Source organism: Phasianus colchicus, chromosome 2 (assembly GCF_987193195.1).
Source record: "Phasianus colchicus chromosome 2, bPhaCol1.hap1.1, whole genome shotgun sequence".
Classification (NCBI taxonomy): domain Eukaryota; kingdom Metazoa; phylum Chordata; class Aves; order Galliformes; family Phasianidae; genus Phasianus; species Phasianus colchicus.
Genome location: NC_143437.1, coordinates 47,258,833 through 47,284,732, shown reverse-complemented (window position 1 = coordinate 47,284,732; position 25,900 = coordinate 47,258,833). Strand labels below are relative to the sequence as shown.

The 25,900-nt window shown below is 36.7% G+C and overlaps 1 protein-coding gene across 4 annotated transcripts in view; it reads right to left on the bottom strand.

The window, feature by feature from the left end:
* The window catches only part of SASH1 (SAM and SH3 domain containing 1), a 523,157-nt gene that overhangs the window by 263,104 nt on the left and 234,153 nt on the right, over positions 1 to 25,900 (bottom strand). The gene's annotated exons all lie outside the window — the stretch shown is intronic.

Genomic DNA, 25,900 nt, shown 5'->3' with positions numbered 1-25,900 from the left:
TTTTTTTCTATAGGCTGCAGGTGACACTGCAACAGGAAAGAAAGATACCTATCGTGACTGAATACAATCTCTGGAACGATGTCTGAAAGTATATTCACTTATATAAGAGACAGCGAATAATTTTGTTTAACTTAGAAAGGCCCTCTTAGCTGGGGTAAGAAGTAAATCCAAATTATAATTTACAACTTAGAGTTACAAAAATCAAGCTTTATATTTTGAATAATGTTAATTAAACCCAAATATATTTAGTAGTATCATTTAATAATATAGGAATACCTACAACACTTAAAATATTTTATTTATAACTTACTGTTCAGTGGTCACTTGGTGATCAATCCCCAGCTAAATCAGTTCTCTTATAATTCTGGCTGATAGGTATAAGGTCTATAAAGGAAATACTTAAATACTGAAATAAAAATATCTGTGATAAAACCAGGGGCTCTGAATTTCATGCTACCTTAATGCTGCCTCTGAAATAATGGAAAAGCCATTTTCCAGCTCTTGCTTCAAGGACTCCACTAATAACATTTTTCACAAAGGACCTATATTTTCTTAAATAAGTTATTGTGAAGTTATTCTAAAGTATTTAAAATCATGCAAGTAAATTTGATCAGAACTACTCAGCCTTTATATGCTGTTTAATGAAAGGCTTCTTAAATTATTTTAATAGATTTTATTGCAACTCGTGATGCAGCCCAGTAACAAGAATGGTATTACTAATTTCTGCTTTGATGTCACCCATGACTCTTCAACTCACTCTGCTAGTCTATTATCATGAACTAGTTTAAAAATCCATTTCTGGCCAAAGTTGAAGATTGATTTGGTGACTTCAGACAGATCACAGTCACCTAACATTCACCAGGGAAAACACTCCTGATGTTCAGCAGTTATTTCAAAGAAATAAAAGGGATTTGCATAGTGCCAAAATACGCTGACAGAGCTATGCATGAAAATGCATACAGACATTCACTGCTTACCTAGAAGATGGACAGATGGAAAACAAGTCTTATAATGGGAAGTGCAGCAACTCTTGTCAGCAGCAATGTGTGTGTCCTGACAGCTCTGCATAGAGCATACCCTAATCTTATCACTGAAAGACTCATGCTGGAAATATGTAAGAGCCTGCTCACTTTCATCACCCAATTAAGTTAGCCAAGTTGCTTGGGTATGTTTTGGAGATGACAGTGAAGATTATGGCAGTATGAATTAAAAATAAAATTGTAGACTAGGAATATAATTAAAGGGATCCTTCAACAAATGCTGACTCTTATTTTTCAAGAGACAACACTTCCTTTTAATTTTTAGCATTCGATACATAAACTTATTTTTAAGCCCAACTCATGAACCTAATCAAGATTTAGTCTCCGGGCCTGAGGACTATGCTTTCTCAAAAATCGTTTGATGCAAAATTATTAATGAGCTACTGAAATTGCTTTCAGTGATAACAGATCCAGACTTTGTCCCATCTTTCAGTGATTTTAAGCCAAGCTCAAGGATCTGTGGATGTCCATCATTAGATCTACCCAAAGAACATAAATCTGTGTTGCTCTTTTGTCTAACTTGCAACCTGCAACTGCATAGGTAAAGGCACCTTCAACTGTACTCTTCCTACATCAAAGATTAATACCAACAGACATAGGGAAGAAGTGCAAAAGCTTATGTTTTCTGGCCTCGTGTTTTTTCCTGTACTGCATGAATTAGCCAGGGAGCTTTTCTCAACATTCTCAGCTGAAGATTCGATACGCATGTGCTCTCTCCATTTGAGCTTCTTTCCCTCCAGAAAGAGGTGTAGCTTTGCTCCTTTACTGGGGTGCTTATCCTCTGTGTGTATTTTTAGGTCCTTCAGCTTGAGATAGTTGAAGGCAGAAATCATCCCGATCTCTCGAGACACCAAAAGGCAACATTCCTTTAAACTCTGCTTTTATCTGACTGAACTCTAAATAGCTAATCCAAAAATGGGTGAAAAGACCTAGGAAGATTAAAATCCCATCCTCTAGAAGAAAGTGAAAGTCTAAAACCTAAACCCTGCATTGAGAAGACCACTTTCTTTAGTAACTCACAAGATGCAACTCATTTTCATGAGTTTATTACGTTTTCAACAACTGAATTAGTTTCTAAATTACTAGGTAACAGGTTTACTAATTACAAATGTGATAAATATTGACCATAAAACAGGAGAAAGACAAAATCACCATTTTTAAAAAGATGAAAAAATCTTTTCTGAGATCATAATTAATATGCTTTAAGCGCTCACAAGTCCACCAGACATCCATAATTCCACACCTTACCATTCTGTCTAAAAGAGACAAGGTCACTATGAAGCACAGTAGAATAAAAACACCAGATTTGATAGGAAAAAAAAAAAACAAAAACTTGCCAGCAGTTGAAAAAGCAATGCAAGATGTAATTTATTAATCCAACTAAATATTGGGGACTAAAATGTGCTAACGAATTCTTCTGTTCATTTCTGAACAGTATGACACACAAATCTTTGCTATCTTGCTGGAGTGGTTTCCAACTGATGATTTTTTAAACCATTAACAGCCCACACAACAACAGAACGTTAAAAGCAACATCCTGTGATTATTTCCCAACTCTGTATACTTGCTTCAAAAGTTGGCTCTTAATTTTTCCCCTCAGATAATTCTGTGGCAACAGTAACATAAATATATGTTCTTAGTTTAAGAACTTAAAATATTTCCTTCAGCAGGTAAAGTTCAGAAATACTGAAACACGATATAGTTTCTACAGATATAACTGGTCACATTCATAGTGTTATTAAATCTAAATCCACACTGAACTGCTAAAAAAAATCATCCCTTACTAGATTTGTTCATGAAGAGAGCAATTATGAAGCTTAGGAAGTAATATGAATGTATTCCACATGCAGGATAGCAGTCCAAATTATCTAGGCACAGGATTGGTACATTTGAACTTAGAAGCCTTTGAGGACTTGGGAACACAGATTTATCCTCCTCATACAATTAACCAAACTCACATGGCGCTACGGCAAAAATTACTTATGTTTCTTATTAATAAGAGATTAAAAGCCTTCAAATGCCTCCAACATTATTAGAAGAGAAAAGCAACATGTTCATAAAGTTTTTACGCTCACAGGAAACTAAAGAATGGACATTCATTTACACACAGTAATCAGACAGATACAGGAAGTCAATACCTATAGATCATTGTCATGAATACATATTGTAAGAGATAAATGTCTAAAAACACAAGGTCATTTCTGTGCTGCAGTCTAAGCCCCTTTAGAATATGCCTAGTATATGGCTACAATTGATAAATTATTGAACTACTCTGTCAAACTCATTTTCTTACTAATTCAGAGATGGGCAGTACTAGGTGGCAACACGACAGGCTTAGGGAATGGTCTGAGATGGATGGTTAACTATATTCTTGGTGTTACTAAGATAAACCGATCTCACAGTGAGTAATTTGCTTATCAAAACACTATCAAGGATTCCCTGACCTTTAATGTGCAAGTCTTTCACTACATTAAAAATATAGAGTAAAAGGTACACAGTAAACCTTTTATTTTAAGTTTGGCATTACTAACATTTTCTATTTAACATATTACCCTCTAACAAGAGAAAATTCCATTGCCATTTGAATGGTCACATGAACTATGATGTGGTCAGCTTGACAAAATAACCTTTCCAAATTCTGCAGAACAACAGCTGAACAATTGTAGTAGTTCCTGCAGCCAGAGGGTGTTAATGCAGCTCTGCAGATTGATGTGGCTGGTGTTAATTGCAATTACGGTGATCTTTTATGTTTACTTTAGAGAAACTGTAAAAGCGAGCACCATATTAAAAAAAATCTGTGAACACCGACTGTACAAATGTTATGACATACTATATTTAACAATTAGTTCCGTCAGGCCTGAACAGATAGTCTTTAACTCCAGCTACAGAGAGACCAGCATTTTCAAAGCTTGCCCTTGACCTACATTGAATTCATAGACTGAAAGACACAAAATACATGACATGAGAGGAAAACATAGCCAACAACAGAGGAGTGCACCCCCTAAAGCGCTTTCCCACTGTCTGTAAAGGTGTGCCTGAAGATTGGAACAAACATTTCTTATATGAAAGCAAGACTTATGGCCTTTCCAGGCTACTCGTACGCTGAAATACTGATGTAAAACCTAGACAAAGTGAAACATTCAGTTTTGATCCCTAAATAGCACACTTTCTAAAGCATAGGAAATGGCTCGCTTGCTAGTAACATTCCATTGCAGGAGAGCTAACGAATAATAATGGGAGTACTTTAAGCACTCTTAAAAAAAGTACTACATTAAGATCATTAAAAATAGCCTGAACACATCAACATTTTCCCAGCACACGTGAGACAAAACAAGGAGACATCAGAATGGTATATAACCTAACACCACGGATAGAAAAAATCTGGGAACAGTAATATATAATTTATTTATAGTGAATGTTATTGATTTTCAGACAAGCCCATGACAGTTTCTCTACAAAACACTCAGTGCTTTCCAGCACTGTCATACAATATTTAAGGCTGCATTACAATATGAGGGAAAACTGAAAATTTCTGGTTAATAAATTATAGTATTGGTAATGGAAAACAACATTTAATATCATAAGGAAACCAACAATTATCAAGTTTCTTAATAAAATACTGCTTACACAAAGTTCACTTTGTAATAATTGCTATTATTGAGATTTCTGAGCAGAACAACAATAATCAGATGTCACACGACACCAATTAATCCAGTGAAAATACCAACAGATTTGATTGCTGCTTTCAAATAATTGCTGGAAGCTGTTTATTGACTGAAGATGTATAATTAATGTAAGCAAATATTGCAACCGTAATTCATCATTAATAATATAGACAGAATAAATCAATTCATCTAGAAATTTAAAGTTTTATGCAACTGATTATTATTTAAAAAGCAACACAAATAAAACAACCCTCAATACAAGGAGAGCAACTGAAGTAGTTCTCAAATGTATAACAAATTCCAGCTAATACTAATATTTACCGAGAAAAATATTTTATTTTAGCTGCAATTTCTATTTTTCAGATATAGTCATAATCAGGCTTATGACTATTCTTACATTATGATTTTCTTGTCCCTAGACAAAAGTCATCAGGATGACTTGAAAAAGATCTCAATATAAAAAAATACATTGGGAGTTTGCATAACTTTTTTTTTGTTATATTTATTTTCAGAGCAGAAGCTTCACATGCTTTATTATTTACTATACAAATTTAACTTCTTCTCAAAATGGGAGGCAGGTGGTATGCTCACAGAGACAAATGCAACTAGGAAAAAGATCCCTGGTTCTAAGACTGAGTAACTACTTTCTATATGATGCTTCAAAAAGAAAAAAAAACAAAACATAAATCCTTCAGCATTTCCCTTCAACCAAATGAAAAGAATCAACTTGCAATTATTGTTGGTTTGTCTGTTAACTTGATCCTCATCTGCACTTAGTCCTTCTGCCAATGACATAAGGTGGGTACTGAACAAAGTGTAGTTGCACAGCCAATGTGAAACATTGTGTGTCTTTGAATTTGATCTGTTATCATTTTTGTTCCCCATTTGTGTAATGGGGTTGGTTGTCATGCTGGAACCCACAAAATTCTTGCATCATTTGCTCTGGATACTGCAGAGAAAAAAAAAATCAAGTCTAAAGGATGTTGTCATGGTGAGTTTAATTCTGTATTTACATACTCACTGTGTGGGAAGTCAGCACGCTGGACAAATTACAAACTTTAATAGATGATGAAATGCTCACATTTCATATTGTCCAACTTCTCAGCTGAAGAGACTGTTTTTTATTTATAGAAGTGAACCAAGCAGCACCCTAATGATTGTTATCCCAGACATCTCAGGTCAGGCAACTCAGTTCAGTTATTACTTTCAGAGATTACCATTATCTATTTGTCTCAGTTCCAGACTATCTGCTACATATAAAACAGCATTGTTGATACTGCCTATGATAAAACACCAGAAAAATTTATCTTTAAATGAGGAAAATGATTATTGTCCAATTTCAGTGGTGTTGTTGATGTATCTATTAACATTTATACGTGCAGATCCCAGATACTATCAAAAATTCACAGGCACTTAAATCGTTCTATTTAAACGGGATTTGAATTAGATGCAATAAAACTGGCATGGGGACAGTATATAGAGAATGATAATGAAGAAGGGGCAGGCAGAGATGCAATCTTTCCTGAATGAAGTAAGAACTTTGAAGAGAAAAAAGTATATAATAGAATTACAACATACGTGCACAAGAAAATCAAATGGAGACCATGAAGAACACCTTCACAATGACACATCCTAGCATCAAGAGCTTTATTTTGTAACTTCAAGAAGACTAGTGCTTAAGTGTATGATATTATACAGTCTTGATTTACTTATGAATTAAATGGTATATACATGCATAAACATGCTCTCACGTTTTTTCATAGCACATACTCTGTTATTTCTGTTTCACTTGCACCTGGAATATTATGTTTTATGCATCTGCCAGATGCACGATGAACAGCAGATTACAAAGCACTGTACTTAGCATTTAAAGCCAACTCACGTGGTTTTATACTACTCTGCATTAAGAATATAGACTGCAAAAGTAGTGCAATTTGGTATATCATTAGTGTTTTTGCAGAAAGCCTTTACTTCACCATTTTCTCCACCTTCAGCTCACCTCAAGCTGCCACTGCCATTACCTCATTCTTTTCCATAAAGCTCTCCAGGCATGGTAGAGCCAGTCATAGAAACATAAATCATAGGACAGCTTGGGTGGGAAGGGACCTTAAAGATCCCCTTGCTGCAAGCAAAGCTGCTGCCCATCAGAACAGGCTGCCCAGGGCCCCATCCAACCTGGCCTGGACCACCTCCAGAGATGGAGAATTCACAGCTCTTCCTGGCAGCCTGTGCCAAGGCCTCTCTGCCCCTGCATAAAGAATTTCTTCCTAACGTATAACTCAAATTTTCACTCTTATAGTTTAAGGCAACTCCCCCTTATTCTGTTACTATCAGTGTCAAAAGTCAGTCCTCCTCATGCTCATAAGCTCCTTACCAGCTAAGAAGTCCCACAGGGTTTAAGAGGCTTAGTAACCCAACCACCCAAAACTCTGTGCTGACCCTAGCACACGTGTGGATGTGTTAGGTCCTATGCTTTTGCATTTCTTTTTCCCCTCAGCTCTGCATTTAATCTCCTAATGTCCTTGCATATCTCCTTTCAACCTTACTACAACACTAATTTTGTTTACACTCTTAGTCTTCTAGTGAATTTCTGGAGGACAGATGCTCATTAACATATATAATGCCAAATATGATAAAGCTGATATTGAAAGGAGCCTCTAGGTGCTACTGTAGTACAAAACAACTCCACCATTTTCTCTCTTTTATGATAAAGATAGGTCAGAGTTGTTGATGTCTTACAGGCAAAGCCCCAGAGAAGTTATTATGAATATCAGATCAATTCCCCTCCTTTAGTACTATTGCTAGAGAAGCTTTTTCAAGTATTTCCCTTTAATAACAACATCAAAGAACGAAGGAAAACAAATTTTGCATTAGGAAGTCTGTGTCAGAAAACTTTTCACTTCAAACAAGACACCAAACATAAAGCTGACAAGATGAGACATTTACACACTAATTAGCATCCATTTCTTTACTGAATTATTAGTTCAAGAAAATGTTGCGTGAATGTTTGGTTTAAATAATTTTCCCTTGAAAAGTATTTTTCATTGCCAAAATGGGTTCTTAGATTCATATGTATGGATCGCACATATTAGATTTTTTTTTTTTTTTTTGCAGATTGGCTCATGTTTCCACATTTATAACCAAAGGCTGTAAGTACTACACAAATCACAGTATGCATATTCAAGATCAATATGGTTACACGTGATAAAGATGACTAAATCACATTTCTATGTGAGAAACAACAAGCACTAAGCAGGCAATAAAAAGTAGCCTTTGTTTTCTTTAAACTGGAATGCCCACCTGACTAGCAGACAAATATGCTCTGGATTCCAAACTTCCCAGGAAGTCTCCTTGACAATGGCAGAACTGCGTATAAATGTCTATTCTTTCCTGAATCACGTAACAAATACTCAAATATCACATTGCTCACATAGATGTAAAAGTTCACAAAAGCATTACAGGTTAATGGACAGCTACCTTATGTAAATTCTTTTCTTTAATACTCATGTATGAAGAAAAGACTGGATGGATGAATGGAGAAGTAGGAGCGATTAATCTTTTCTTTTCCCCCCCCTACAGCTTTCTCATATGTAAGGAGAAAGGATGTTTACACAAGGTAGGTGAAAGCTAACCTTAAGAATTTCATGGTAAGGGGTCATACCTAGAAGAAATGTTGGAAGTCTCAGTTAATAGCAATTATAAGTAGGTGTGTTGAGACTGAGATGCCAGAACACAAGAAAGGCACTCAAGGGAGTAGCTTATCTCTATCTTAACAAGGTTTTCTCGACAAAGGAGAAATATGATGATACAAGCAGCCTATATATAATTTATGAATTCTTGGCACTAGCATAATGTTGACATGTAATTCCTTTAAGGATGACTATATATTTGTGGCAAAGAGGACCACAAGATGCCTCTTGTGGGAATTGGATAAGGTGAAGTGGTTAACCCTAACCTAGCAGCAGGCAGGGTAACGATGCTGCCTGGAATGGAGCCGGTTCAGTAAAGTTGCTGAGGTGGTCCATGAAAAAGTCACTGGTATACAATACCAGAATAGAGCTCCAACACAGCACTGGCACAACACAATAAAAAAAAATTAAAAGCTTCACTTATTGGCAGGTTGCATCTTGTCTAAGTAGAGGGGCAGACAGAGGATGAATTTAAGAAGAGCTGCTTTCTGTAGGAAAAAAACACACTGGAGATTCCTACTTTTGCATTTCTTGTGTTAGTTTAAAGGTGTGAGCGTATCTGTAAGCTATTACCTGCCATGCACCCTTGAAAAGTTAAACTGTAAATATGTAACGTCATGGGTCAGAACATTAGAGCATGTAAGTGATTTCCAGATAAGCATGAAAGTACAAACTTTTACTAAAAAACATGTGAAAAAAGCAACAAAGAGAGAATTCTGCCACTTCTTATTACAAGGGAAGATGGAGCACAACAGTCCAGTATGTGAAAACTCAAACCAGCAAACACCAATGGTGTGAAGTCACTACAGGACTGCAGTCACTCCTAAACTTCAATGATGAAACATTGTGCCTGTGCCAGGAAAGAACAGCAACTGAAGTCAGAACTCAAAGCCACAGTCCTAAATAGCTTTAAAAACACTATTTTCTGCAAGAATGTGCAGCCAACTCTTAGATCTCAATGACTGAGGAAAAGTTGCAATTACAGCATACATAACAAAACAAACAAACCAAAATGAAACACCAAAACCAGAAGAGCCAGGATGCTGTGTCCTAATCCATCTCCCTCTGTACTCACGTGAATCTTAGAAGTTTATACAAAAAAGTAAGGATTTGCTATATATGTTTATATTGCCAAAAATTATCTTTTGAAATAGAATATATTTTATATATACTAAGCAGCAAATGTGGATCTGAATTATGCTGGTACACCCTAGTATGCTTATTTGGAGGCACTAGAATCTCTCTGCATATTAAAATTCTGAATGAGATACTTGCGTTTCCAGCTCGTATGGCTATGTGCTTGCTGCTCAGTGTCTTTTAATCACTGAGTAGTTATTTTACACTCTGCATAGAGAGGTATGCCTGGTTTTTTAAAATAGCTTTCTGAAAAGCAATTAGAACACTGATCACTGGATCACGCAAAATGCTCAAACAGTACAGCACATGTATGCAAAGCACAAACCTCAGAGATAAAAGGATTATTTCAAATTAAACAATCATGATTTTTGTCTGCAATTTATGCTAACACATTATGTGCTAGGATATTGAAAGCCTATCTTAATGCTTTGGTTATAATGAGCTTTAGGACTTCTCTAGGGACACATCTGTGTCTTGATTCAAAATCTTTACGTTCTGTTTTGCCGAATGATATCATGGTTTTGTCCTCTAGTTCATTAGGAGGCAATAAAAAAAACACCAAAGAAAAGTGTTGAATAGTTTCAAGATCAAAGGAGCAGATCAAAAAAGTCAGGTGGCATAATGCCACAATTGTTTCAAGAGGACCTGAACTTCCAAAATGATCACAGTTGCCTTGACTTGAAAGGGTATATCATTATTATTATGACAAAACATATCTTCAGTAGGAACAGCCTTGCTCCATTCAAAGCTGTTTTCAACCTATGGTTTAACTGTAGGCTGAAAGCAGTCAACCTGAAAGTCAACCTGAAAGCCTCCCCTGGCTCTTGTTTTCCAAAACTGTGTCTCTCCATGTGCCTTTGGAGAGTGATTTTATTGTTGTGAACTGACTAGACAAGCAAGCGGCTAAATGCAGGCATTTATCCTGGATGAAATTAAAAATCACACTATTTTTGCTCAGCTTTCACTGACTGCTTTAGAGATCCAAACACTGAAGTCACCTGATTTATCCAGAAATCCTAAGCAAGGGCAGTATCATTTACTGATTAAGAATGCAGCACCCCACAGAAATGCTCCCACTGTGCCCTCACGGAGCAGTACCACATTTTGAAGAAATGCAACTTTAATATTTAGGACTGCATTCATTGTTACTTTTCAGAGCTAGTTTATATCCCTCAGCCCCATATCCTAGCCCTAAACAAAAGCCAAAAGATCCAAGGCAGGTGGTTTTTTCCCCACTACTACAAAGTGGCGTAACGTATTACTCTGTGTATAATGGAAGTGAACGGTGAGAGACCACACAACATCATAGATGGAGACAACCAGACTGCCTATGTGCAAATTGCAGCTGCGTGCTGCCAAATCACAGTACCCAGCATTACAGACAAAGTTAGTAAGGCTCAGTAATGCACACATCATTCACAGAAACAGCATATACATTTCCGAATTCCTCTTCTTCCCCACAGTGGCATAGAAATTGGGTGGAAATTTCTTGGACTTACCGTAACTCTGCTGTTTCTAAAGACTATCTTTGTAGTGCTATAAAGACTACGTGGCTTGCTCAGTAGAAAACACTGGAACATATGCTTTTTTTAAGCCATACAAAACTCACTTGATTTCACCCAAGGGTTTGTAAGTACAAGGAATATATCAAGATATTCTGCTTTCAGAACTGCCAGTGCAAGTAAATGAATACTTCATGTGGTATTTTGCTTTCAGATGTTAATTTTGGATTCACAGATGATATGTTTGAAACTTAAAGTATAAAAAGGTTAGAAATACAAACTACTGAATAAAAACTAACATCTATTTAGGCTACATGAGAATTTAAAAAACGACATCAAAGAAGCTACCTTGTTCAGGTTTTTCAGAATACTTGTTACAGAAGGTTTGTTTAAACTTCCGACAAATTAAATGTATACCACATTTTGAGTGAAAGAATTACCTTTCCAGGGTTGCAATTACAACTGTACTTAGTTGCCATGGTAACTTGGCAATATATAGATGTTGTCAAATGAAGACATCAAGGGGCAGAGAGCAATTTTCCAATCACTGCGTGCCTACTATCATTTTACACTGGTATATCTGTGCTCAATTAGATTTTACAAGAAGTTAAAATTGGAAAATTAACATTTTAAAACAATGTTTGAACTACAATGAGATTGCAATACTAATATCTCATTTTTCTAAATCATTTTACTCTGGACACTAGCTTAAGCGTCTGCTTTATCTTACCATGCTCCCAAAATACAGTACAATACAAGGAGCTGAAAGGCAAAAAGGCTGAACTGTGAAAGTTACCAAACTTTTGTAACTGCTCGAGTTCTATTTTCCCCCATCTTTTCTTTCTTTTTCAATTGCCCTGCTCTCTTGACATGGGTATTTTCAGTCAGATGCTCTTTTTGACCTGTACTCCAACTCCTTTTGAGATAACAAAAGGAAAAAAAAATCATCTATAGTAAAAGCCAGCGCTGAGCTTGCCCCAGTGATGTGAAGCTCTGCAAATACTCCAGCTGTGATCTATTTGAAAAGGCTGAAACAGAATCCAGAAAACAGACAGTACAAACACGGCTTTCACTTCTTTTCAATGGCAGCTCATACTGTGGTGCTGCTAGCTATATTGCTATTTTTACCTCTCAACAAGGTGGCTTTGCTCTGTTTTATATTAAGGGTTCCAACAAAAGTTTTCCAAGTTGGTGTTCTATTTACACAGGCTTCTCAGACCATGATAACATCTATGCTCATTAATGCCACATCATACAACAGTGCTAGTTTGACACAGATCAAGTGTGAGGACCGGGCTGTGCATCCTTCCATCCAACCTGACTGCATTCCAACGTTTATGCTGTAGCAAGACAGGCACCATTTCAGCATAAAGTCTACCTGAACACCAAACAGGCAAGTAAAAAATGCCCCCAGTATAATTGGAAATTTTTTTGGACAATGTTATTCTTCCAGACTTCTTAAACGAACTCCAACAAAAATAGCTTGTTCACCATGTGTGTGACTGAGGTCCTTACCATCTAGGACTAAATCACCTCAAACCCCAAATTTACCACCTTATCAATCCCCACCTTACTAAAGATTTGCCCAGCTCCTTGAAATACACACTACAGAACGGAACTCTCAAAACTGGGAGTGGAAAAGTTATATCCCTCATTAGTTTAAGTAGGTGACGCATTTAGAACGCACAGGTTTATTAACAAGACAACAGTGTGGGGGTTTTTCAATCATTATTTTTTAAAGACGCTCAAAAGCATGTTGTTCTTTTACTCCTAAACACCTTCAGTCACATTCAGGCTACAGAAGATTACAGGTAGAGTAAAATACCAAAAACATAACAAACTTCAAGCAAAACAGTTGCAGCTTCACAGTTTTTTTTTTTTTTTTTCCAGTGGGAAATAATTTTAATTAATATTTGTAACAAGGGCTTAAATTGTTCAAAGTAGCAATAAATCTCTCTATTAAGTTACACAATGATTTAAACAGCGATACTACTGGTTTTGTGTTTTCAGTTTTCACTGTTAGACTACTTAAAAAGCATCAACAAGAAAGGTAAGTGCACTCCATTCTACGCCATTTCAGAATTAAAACTCTTGTTTAGATTCCCTCAGCAACTACTTCAAAAAAAACCCACAAAAAACCCAACACCCTGAAGCACAAAGCTACTACATAGTGCTTAATTGTCACTTCTTAAGATTGCAGAAATTAAAACTTTGCTAAATTGAAATAACAAACATTCTTCCTTCTCTAGTTCAAAGAAACAGTGCATGAAAATATTTTCCACAGAGAAGGAAACATACTCAGAAGTTATTAAAGCCAAACACCTCTTCCATAAACATTTTTCCTCAGTCCAAACATGACCAGTCAAGTTTCCAACAAGTTGTTTCCACAGAGAAAAAAATATCAGTATTCCTATTTATTAAGAAAAAAAGAAATACAGAATTCATAGAATGGCTTTTGATAGAAGGAATTTTAGATACCATCCAGTTCCAACCCCCTGTCATCAGCATGACTGCCACCCACCAGATCAGGCTGCCCTGTTAGCCTCAAAATATGAAGTAGGAACAAGCAAAAAAACCCAAACCAAACAAAAACACCTCATATTACGTATTTAAATAACTTTGTGGATTGTCTAATAGATAAAATTAATATTTTAGAAGAATATACAGCCTTACTAGAAGAACTTTTGTTGATACAGTATTTGTACTAAAACCTTCAATAATTCCTTAATCACAAGTTGGCTGCAGTTGGCAACACGTGTTCCAATCCTTGCTCAAGCAGGTACATACAGAACAGGTTACTCAGTACCAGACCATGTTCAGCCTGCTTTTGAAGATCTCCAAGGAAGAGGTCCTACAGCATTTTTGGGCAACATGTGCCAGTGCTCTATCACCCTCCCTGATGTTCAAAGGGAACCTTCTGTGCTCCAGTTTGTGTCTATTGTCTCTTTTTCTGACATCGAGCATCACTAAAAAGGGTCTGATTCCTTCCTTTGGGCGTTTAGACATAATTGATGCAATTCTCCCTAAAACTTCTCCATGCTGAGCAGTCCCAGCTCTCTGAGCCCTCCCTCATACGAAAGGCGCTCCAGTCCTCTGTGGTCCATTATTGGCCTTTCCAGTGTGTCCGTGTCTCTTTTGTAATGGAGGGCCAAGAACTGGACACAGTACACAAAGTGAGGTCTCAGCAGTAATGAGGAGAGGGGAAGGATCACCTCCCTTGATCTGCTGGCAATGCTTTTCCTAATGCATCCCAGGATACCATCGACCTTCCTCGCAGCACATTGTTACCTCATGCTCACCTTGGTGTAATAATACATAATGCACACCATACGAATCACTGCATCTTTGTACAAAATGTAAACATCTGTTGTTGCCATTCCAGTTAAGCCTGAACGGAAGAGCTGACCTTCAAATATCTTCAGTTTTCTAATTCATGTGCATTTCCACAAACAAAAGCAATTCCAATTACTAAATGAGAACGTGTTTTCCAATAGGTACCGTATTCACTTCCCTTTCTCTTCCCATACACCATACTTATAGTATTATACTGGGCTAGTCTATGCCAATCTATACTTAAAATTACATGGAAAAATACAACACCTACATGTAAACGCCTTTCCAAGCCACCCATTGCTTTATTCCTCTCAAGTATTCAATTATATGAAATAGAAAAATACTTCATTGAAAGTAAGTTTGTTCTCTTTTCTCTCTCCAAATGCATCCTTACCCAGTAATGTGATCACACCTACCACTTAGGTTTCACAGGCCAAAAGTCATATTTTAAATAAATCCTAATGCTATTACTCCAGTTTCTCTGCATCACAGTTCAAGACAGCTAGAAGTACTGAAAGAGTAAATTACATTATAATAATAGGTAATAACCAAATAATCAGAGTTGAAGCAGATTGAAACAGGGGACTCTGGAATTTACAGCTCTTGGGAATGAGTCTTGAAAGTGACCCCTAGCTTTATACCATCCGCCTCTCATCTACACTGGACAATGAGGTACTTAACAAGAAGCAGAAGAACATACTAAGCAAACTCGCAGTTCATTTAAGAAGGAACCTGCAGGACTCATCTGAAGGCAGATGAACTAATAAAGCCCAGTAGAACAGTCACCAAGAGTGTGTTCTACTTTACTAAAAGGATTTGTAGCCTCTTCTGCCATCCCTCAGTAACACATACAGTTTAACTTACCGCTCTTATCTCACTTTCTACCACAATAAATCAGAGCTAGGAAAAGCTAGCGGAGAACAGAAAAATAGCATTTGAAAACATGACCTTTGCACATGGTAACTGAAAACTACAAGGAATTAAGAGCGTAGGACACATCTATGCTGGGATCTTTGAAGCCTGAAATTATCCATTATTACAACTCTAGACTTACATAGTCGTGCTGTCAAACTGTAAACCTGGATTCAGTTAAATAAATATAGTTCAGAGCGTTAGCATGTAATTACAGAATCAAAGATGCTATACAGACATGCTATTATACTGTATACAAGACAGCATTTTTTAGATAGCCAACCACTTGTTAGGACATATCAGTTGCAGCACTGTTTATAAAGAGCATCTACTGAGACTGAAGTCTCTGTAACCAGCATCAGAGAACAGCTGTGTCTTTCCATACCAATGCTCCCACTATTACTGCAAAAGCCACATGAGGAAAAAATCCAGATGTAGTTAATGAATAGGGGAACAATACTGAAAAAGTGATTCTTCTCTTACACCCCCTCACCATCTCTATTCGCCCCCCAACCCCCATTAGTAACTACTGCATTGTGGCCCAGGCTACAGCTGAAAAGAAAACTACTTCCATGTTTGCCATTGTAGCAGAAATGACAGCATCAGTGAATTCTGCATCTGGCTTAACTCACAAAATACATTCCATAAGATCCTTGTTATTCACCTTCAGATCACCGAAGTTAAAAAAAATATGTCTCAGCAACACAAATTTAAAACCTCATAATGCACAATCTCTTCCCCTGCTACTTTTCAGCATAAATATTTTATCAATGCCTATGTCTTTGGAACAAGTGGTGCCTGGAGGCGAAAGAAAATTTACCACCAAAAGGCTGAATGGCTTCTGATTTTTCAGTGACAATAATTGCTCTTTCATTAAAGAGATGCTGCCCTAGGAGGCAAGCAAAGGGCTCCAGGAGAAGCCCAACCTTGCCATGGTGTTCACCAGGCAGTGCTGAATCAGGGAACTGGCTGTTGGAGCAATGCAAGGCTGCCAGTTCTTAAGAGGTTGAAAAGAACTGAAAATCCATTAAATTGGAAGCACGCTTGCTTTGAGGAAATGGAAAGTTCAGTATCTAGGTATAAGAAAATAGCAAGAGAAAACATTCCTAGATTACGTTAATAAATCAAAAGAACAGTAGAAGTACAGATCTGAAGCCATCCATATGTAGGGGTTAATTTTATTTATTTATTTATTTTTAATAAACACAACTTTTCAGGAGCAAATTGGGTATGCTGCCACATTACAAGGTTGTCTAGTCTATCACCACCTAATTAAGAACTTAACACATCAATACAGAAGCATGCCACCCTGCATTAGAAGCCTGCTCAAGCTGCATTTGTCTTAAATCGTTACAAATCTGTGCCAGCACCACTAAACTCAGAGGGGTGAATCTTGCACTCTGGAAATTAAATAAGGAGATCATGTTAGTGAAAGCTAAAGAAGGTGGCATACAAGCACCTACAGAAATAAAAGTTGTAACTAATCTCCAAAGGCACAGACTGCAAAAAAATATTCATCTTCATTGTTCATCACCATGAAACACAGGCATACTAATCCTCATTAACTTTCTTTTCCTTGGCATCTTTGATAGGAATTACTTTTCTCCTACATGGGAAACAATTTTTCCCTATTTTAACTCTTCCAAGTAAAACCTAAACCCAACAAGCCCATCACTCCCAAGTACTTCATATTCTATACTTATGCCCAAAGTCTGTAAAACCATTCAGACACCCCGGCCTTATGTACCATGTGCTCTTAGCAATTGATTTGAAAATTATGAACAAAGCTTTTTTTGGACAGTGGTACGAAACCAAGTAGAAGCCAGGAGGGAAGTTTATTTAACTTCATAGTTCCAATTCAACTTTCCTCCTCAAATGTGAAGGCTCTTTTCCTTTTATTCTCCTTGTCAGTCTTTCCATTCACCTTTCCAGAACACTTTGGAAGTCATTTGCCAGAATAAGACATCTCAGAGGGTATTTAGGAAAACTTTGCATTGATAATGTATAAGTGTTTTTTTTTTTTAAAAAACTATATTAAGATAAAAATAATTAAAAATATTATATACAGGTTCCTTAGTCTAGGTTTAAAATATTTTTTTCCATTAAAATTTTAACCACAGTTTAAAGTGATACCCAAGAAGAAACAAATTGCACTTGCTTTCCTTGAACAGCATTACCACTCATAGCAGCACTTTATAATGCTTTTGAAGACTTATCCAACCTATTTTATTTCTGTTGGGAAAAAAAAAAAAAGCAGAATAAAAATTAGACAATTCAAGTCCTCCTGACTCCATTTTAATTTGAAGGAAAACAATCCTTTTAATTTTAAAACCCTAAACAGAATTTACTGTTTCAGAGTATGAAACTATCAAGAAGTGAACTGTACAAATATGTTGCCCATCCTTACAGCTGCAAATTAGGTTTTGACACAGCTGTCCCTATTTCTCTAGGTACCCTCCTTACGTATAGTGGTATTTGTTACATGTACAGGCTACAGTAGAGTGAAAACAATTTGGGCTCCTATCCTGCCAGGTTTGCACAATGTACAGTTGTCTCCACACACACCATCTTAGCACCGTTAGTTTTATGTTTTAAGCCCTAAGCGCAGGCTTTAAATCAGTCTTTCCTTCCATATTCCCTCTGTTTAGCTGTTGCTCTGAATGGTGCTTGCTAAATCATCTGAAGCAATTTGATTACAAATGATTACACAACGTAACACCAGTCTAGAGCATAATGCCTGTAAAGTGCAAAGTGTAGGTGCAGAACTTTTGAACAACAAGGCAGGTGGAAAACCTCAGATACAAAGAAAAACCTAGGTACTGAAACTATGGGCTTTTTCCTACTAGAAGAAAAAACAGCATGAAAACAAAATCCTGAGGGGAAAAAAATGAGAGAAGAAAAAAAAAATCTCAGAAAGATTCATAGTTTTAAAGATAGAACAAGTCACGTAAGTTAAATCCCCAACTGCAGCAGGTAGGAACACAAGTAAAGGGCAATTGTCAAAATTGCTGACATCAAAGTAGAGAAAGGAAACTAAAAACTGTATATTTGGAAATGCCACCAATATAATCTCCATATCACATCTGATATACAGTTTAAGACATGCCACATAACGTTAAAGAGAAAAAGGCACATGCAGGGGTTCAACCTGATCCAGGAAATGCAGCAAAGAATCAAATTCACGGTAGCAGGCAACATAAGAGGACATAATCATTACCTAATATGTACTGGACTGTATTAGTGTACTACTCCCTTAGATCTCTGAATCCAGTTCTGTCTGGAAGCATGGTGGAGTGTAGCTGCCCACCAGGGCAAAACCACCTCAGTTTCCTATTGATAAAATGATAACAGCTGAGTATATACAGCCACTTCATTGAGTATTTTATACTGACTAAGATTATGCTATACTGAAAAACTCACCAGCTCCTACAGGCAAAGCTACAGGTGTCAGAAGAATTTCAGAAAAAAAGGCTCAGACGTTATATGAACCTTAAAATCTATGTTGTACACAACCTTGTTTGATCTTCCACAAGTGTTGTTTTCCTTCCTCATGATCAAACAATACTTCTGAGAATACTGAAAACGTACTGCTGCACTCAAACAAATTCTTTGTAACAAATCCTTATAACAATTTTCTACCGTTTTATATCATGTTACAATTTGACATATCTCATAACAGAACAATCTGTTTTGGAGATATATAGGATTACATCATTACTTCCAGATTGAATTTATCTAAAATTACACAATGTGATAATTTAAAAATTGTTGAATGCAAGTAAGATACTCAGCAAGACCTCCATTAGAGGAGACTTGCACTTTATCAATGTTCAGTGCATGATTGATTTTAACAAGCGAAGCAATGCAATAACAGTAGCACATATCAGCATCATATTTTTAAAAATTAATACTGAAGGAAATACAGTATTTTAAGAGCCCAGCCCAAAGTAACAGAAAACAAACTACAGATCACAGAATAATTCACCTGCTTTTTTTTTGCCCCCTTTTTGAGCAAGAAAATTGAAGAGTTCTTTAAACCATATTCTAAGTAGACTTCAAAGAGAAAAACAAGTTGATATTTCCAGTTCAGTCTCACAAACTTTGCTGTTTCAAGCTGTTTCTCCTAATCTTCCTTACCCTTAAGGGAGCAAGAGTGTGAACAACCTGGCCTGCTGCCATCTGACCTACTACTTCCCTTTAGGAGAGATGATGAATAGCTGATGGAAAAGCTTATGTTGCACAAATAAACAAATGTCTCCATGAGGCATAAGTATAAACAGATAATACCTGAGCAGCCACCAGAGCCACACAGAAGGGAAGGAATATGCATTGCACTGCAATGATATACAGAGTCCAAAACAGGGCTGTGTGCACAGTGTGGCAGCATGAAGACTGGGATCTTGCCTACCCCAAGAAATCATCCCTGTGGTTTTCAGTATCTACTACTCTCAACAGGGTAATTCTACACACTATGTAACCTCCACTTGACTGGAGGAAAGGCAGAGCAAGAAGCATCCACAGTGCTCTAAGCAAACTCTGGAGAAAATAAGATTTATCTGCAAAAAAAATTGCTTCTTTGCAATTACTGCTGTACTCTTTTTTAAGATGTGTATGCAACTGCATTAGGATGGCCTCGTTTCTTCTACAAATATGCATTCATCACACTTAAACCAGATGTCATCCATGTCAGTGACAGATAAATCTTTCTCTAAAAATAGCTTTTTGCACCATATTCCAGTGGCTTTCTAACCGAGTAATGCATTTCCCTGTGAGAAGCATAAATAAACGTCTGACAGAGAAGATAAAGTCAGCTATCACTTCAATTTACAGAAGTGAAGCCTACCAAAGATCACTTTGCTAGATTTCTGAGTGGAGCATGAATATAAATTCATTTTCAGTGATTCATATCTGCTGAGCACAAATACTGTTAATGAAGCTGAATTTTGTTATCGTTTTTCTGATAACGAGTATTAGATCTGATGACATAGCTCACTAAAGTCCAATATCTTTGACTCAGAAAAGGTTTTCAGCATGTTACTTAATGTATAACACTGGTAAAATTCTGTGCTGTTTCTGTGTTTGACCTTCTCCTGATGGAGGCAGATTAGAAAGAAGTAATACAAGTTTGAAGGCTTTGTAGCACTTCAAATATAGAATGGGAAGATTCAAGAGAATTCCTTTATTGAATAGTTACGTAGCTATTCAGTAGAACAGGACAGGCTGAAAGGCTTTATAGCTTCCACACAACTAAAATGTAAAACCAAACCAACAAACAAAAAAGACCCACACAAACAAAAATAAACCCTCACAATGAACATACTGATTCAAGTCATTCTGACATTTCTGTTGGTCAGAGCGTTTCCCCGGGGGTAAAGCTTACAAACCTACCAAGCACTCTCCAGAATCTCTATGAAGTGAAATGAAGCAATATTTAAAGCATTAGCACTGCACACTCACAAGCCTGTTCATTTTATTGTGTTATTTTCTACCATCATCATTCATTTGTATTCCGTGTGCTAACAGCTCTGCTACCTTCTTTGGTCAGTAATTTTATACGGGCTGCTAAGGCTGGAATTAGGAATCAGATGCCATTTCGAACCCAATTCTCCATATAATTAGAGAGGACATACATTTTACTCACACAAAATATTCTTAATGGTCTTCAGATGGCTTACAAATGCGTTGTTCATTAACCTATAATGTCATTTAATGTCAAAACACTCCAATTCTAAATGGATTCAGTCTATTAAAAATTAAGTACAGATCTAATAATTAATACCTACACTTTGGAACCAAGCAAATAAAACACATCTACCTGATAACTATGTACATTTGAGACTTAGAGATACGTAAGTCCTCCCAACTCTTTTAGTAAACCTACAGGCAGGCAAAAACTAGTTCAAAACAAGAGTTCAGCCTCATTCAGCAAACCCAATCCCAAAGTTTATATGGACTGAATCAGTATTTTACTGAAATCAGAAAGCACAGCAGCAGCAGTTTCATAAAAGACTTATTCAAGTTGATGATTAAGACAGTCAGATACCTAACAGATGGAATTTCTGCCGTCTGCAAGAGAGTGATGGCACTGATACAGACTGTACTAAGTCATTCAGATGAAGGTTAGTCAGATATGGTATTCTTCTCATATTCTTTTGATAGGTCACACACTATTCAAACTTTTCAATCTTACTTCTATCAGGAAAAGAAAGTATGAAGTCTGCTTAATTTACACAGATTTGAATAATAGAAATTTAATTCTGTACTTGACGAAATGCTGAAGCATTGAGCCATTTCTGAAATTTCAGGTGTGTAGATCCAAAGAGTATTAATAGGATACTAATTGCTTAATTGAAGTTGGCACTCTCAAACTAGTGTCAGTAAAGGGCACTAAATGCCACTACAATTGATCCATTTCAGTTTGAACAACAATCTTTACAGATAAGAAGTGACATTTAAATCATTTAATTCTTCTCTACATTAATTAATCATATCTTGGTGAAACCAAGCTCAAGAGAAGTAGATAAACATCTCTGATGCTGAAGGATACAAAAAAGTGAATCTCTTCAGTGCACATAAAAAAAAATACTAATTTTCATTTACATGGTTACAGATACCTAATAGCACATCCTTGTGGGGACAAAAAAAATGAAAACCAGAAGTCTTAGCTGCTGTTTTCTTGTTTGAAATAACTTACAAACAACCAATCCACAAATACGCTCTAATCTCCCTCATCCACTTCTTACATGTAAGAGTGTGCACAGAACCACTGATTATCAAGGAAGCTTCCCTTACTAATCAAGCCTACAGTCACTCATAACTCACATACAGCTTTTCTCAACTAGTGAGTTGCTGAAATTATTTCTGGATAACACCCAAGGAACTCCATGAGAAAGCTAGAAAACACCTAAGATTGATGAGTTGGTAACTTCCTAACTGTATTGCTCACACAGAAGCTACGGGAGCAGAAGTGCTAGGCAGTCAGTTTCCGCATGGAACCACAGCAGCCCCATGTGAGAGCCTACCTCCAGCTCCATAGCCCACATGCAGAGGAGGGGAACTGGGAGCAAAACCCTAATATTCTGGGGGAAGGGAGAAGCTGTGGCTTTGTCACAGAATCACAGACCAGCTGGGGTTGGTACGGATCTCTGGTTCCCTCTGACTCATCCCTTTCTCAAGGAGCGACACCCAAAGCAGGGTGCCCAGTACCACACCATATCCAGGTGTCTTTTGCAGATCTCCCAGGAGGAGATTCCACAGCTCCCCTGGGCAACCCATGCAAGTGCCTCCACTTCATCTGATCAAACACTGCAGTGAGGTAAACTGCATTTCAAGGTACTAAAAATCTCAACGAAATCCCAAGCCCAGAGTCCCAAGTTCCTTACAAGAAAAAAATACATCTAACCTTCCAAAATATTATTTCACAACAGAAATTACAGATCAAAAGCCTGCCTTACAAAAGGCAGATAGACTTAGTTTTCTTTCTTGCTTTTCAGTAAAATGCAGGTTGAATCAAAGACACAAATGTTTGCAAGTAAACAAGTTGACAGAGAAAAGGTCAAATCACTAAGAAATAAACCTACTGAGATTTCTCCTTGCCACTGAGATTCAGCAGAGAGCACAGTATCTTGGGAACATAGGGACATACAGTCATGGAGAGGAAATCTGCCAAGAACTAAGTGAAGGATGGGGAAAAAAAAAAGAGAGCATAGATTCCAATTACATTTGCTTCTTTATCACATCATTTTAGTTAAACTGAATGTTTATTCTGATGCAAAAGAACATCCTTCTTTCAGGTAGATTAGTCAAATGTAGTCTACATTACTTTGGCTACTTTTTTTCTTTCTTTCCTTCTCTAAAAATATGTGGAAATTTCTAAAAGACCAAAGTTATTCTGTTTACGTTTTCAAAATTCTGACATTTATTATATAGACAGACTAAATGACCTGAGGTAGGCATCATGAGTTGGTGAAAAAAAGTCATGTGCACCCATTCATGTTATTTATTCTATATGTGGCTTGCAAGAGAAATATTAAATACACGTGTAAATTTACTTATAAACACCTACACATTGCCTTAAAGACTGAAGCCAGGAATGTGCTCCCTGACTGAGGGACCTTCCTGAAACCTGTATCAGACAGACAGACAAGAATTGGGCAGTCTTGTTTTCTCCTTCACCTCATATGAATAACGTTCCTTTTCTCTGTTCCTAATTCCTCTGCTTCTACCTTCAGTAATGCTTCTAAAAGCTAGAAGTCAATCGGAAGGAAGAACAGACAAAAGGAACCAATCTGTTTATGGCTGGATTAAACTGTATAGAGGGAAGAGAGAAAAAATATGAGATGATGACCACCTTCCTACTTTTCCACATCACTTTATGCACTTATGAACCTGTAACTTTTAACTCGGAGGGAGGCACTTACAGGCAGCACACTGTCACAGTTACTGCTCCATCTAATTCCAGAAGGTAAATAATGCAGCAAGGTAATGATCTACCAGTTACTCACAAAGCTGAGAAATAAGAATTATGTAGTAAGAATCAAGTTCTGGTGAACGTGCTGTTGATAATAATTTGTTTGAAGAAAAAGTAACTGAGGGATGGTGGTGTTTTTTTACTGGAACAGTTAGTATAATTGGTCATTTCCAGCAATTAACCCCAATAATGTCCTATTTTTCAATTAGACAACAATCTCATTTGTGCTTTCTCAAAACCAATGGGATATTCTGCTCCCTGTGGCTATCAAATGGTGCAAGGTTAACCTTACTTGTCCCTGCAAAAAGATGTCACTCATTTTCAAACAAGTTGCCAGATCTCTGCAATAGAACAAGGTAAAAACGTGTCAGATACAGGAGGAGAGAAGATTGCAATCTCCACTCTTGCACCGAATTTAATTTCCTGCTGCAGCTGCACAGAAGTATTGGGATGTTGGAAGGGGCAAAGGTTTAGTGGAAAGAAAAATCCATTCAGGTTTTGCTTATAAATACATGCATATAAAGCTTTTTCCACCTAGAATTCTATATTTCAAATGCGATAGCTTCAACTGAGAAAAAGTTGTGTGTACTACTTGAGAAGTATTTTCAGATCACAGAACCTTTAAATTATGTTTAGTACTCAAAATGTCTAGGACAGATCTAACTCCGTAATCTCTAGATCTAACTCTACTTGTGCTTGCAAATAACCAAGCTGTGACTTCAGATGTAAACAGCACCTTAGAAATACACAAGGCAGAAAGATGAATTCACTGGAAAACCCCATGTTTCCCTTGCATTAAGGCTTTCCTAGGGAGATCCATAAACCTCTTAAAACTTACATCACTAATGTATTCAAGATGCCCTTGTATTCTGAAAATCATGCAAATCAGAGACCCGGAGCTATTAAAAAAAATTGCTTTTTTTTTTTTTTTTTTTCTTTCTGATCTCCCAGAGATGCTACTCTAGTTCTCTCAGGTTTACATCCATTCCTTCTTTCTTGTAATGCTCTGCTTTAACCAGAAGCATTAGCCATAGTAGTTATTCATTGCATTATAAAATATATGGTTACGTCACATTTAAATACGTAGTTTGATTCTCTCATGTGAAATTATAGGGTAAGTGTGAGGGAAATGGAGAGGGAGGCATCACTTCTCATTTACCAGCAGCACGTTTTGGGGAAAAAACTGAACAACAGAACACCACACCCCCTCCATCACTGTGAGACCCGACAGGTTTCAGTTATGTTGAACTGGGACCTATTTAAAACAAAACTATACATTTAAAATGATTTCCTAGTGGAATCGATTAGAAAAATAAATTAATGACTGCTATTAAATAAAACATTTTGGCACTGAATATTATGCTAAGTTGATTTGCATAATTTAACAGATGCAAAGACTTCGGAAATAACAATGTAAATGAGTGCTGAAAGTGTGCAGTTGTAAAAGAGCAGATTCTACTGTGTGTAAGACTCTCCGCTACAATTTAAGCTTATCTTTTCAGTTCTTAATTACATTTGTAAATGATGGTTAAAACAATTTGTTGGTAACTCCTCCGCTGTCACTCTACTTCGGTATTATTATATTTATTTACAAGTTTCTCTTCCCATCTCCCAAAAAAAAAATTAAGTTCTGAACACAGAAGAATCAAAGAAATTCCCACAGCTGGCAGAATATAAAAAAATAAATGAAGCTGTTACTAACGAGCTATAAGACAGCAATGTACTATATATGCTGTCAGGCAAGCCCTGAGGAAAACAGATATTTCATATAATTAGGAAGGCACTCATTCAAATAATAATCGCAAAATAACAAATATTTTACTTAAATGTCTCATAGAGCACTTCTTAAAAAGAGATATCACTTGCTGTTTGTATGCCTGGCTTTGTTTCAAAAAGACTGTATGGTAGTAAAACACAGATCAATATCTATGTGACATGGTACGATTGTTTAATTACCGCAAACAAAAATTAATGATTTGGAATTATTCCACTATGTATTTATTTATTTTTTAAATATCCAGCTTTGATATACAACACCAGATAGTCTGATGTTCACTGAGGTCCATACCAGCTGACAGAAAAAGGACAGAAACATTTGCAAGGTTTCGTAAAGCATTTCACTCCAGCTGCAGTACAAGGTAAACCTGAAAGT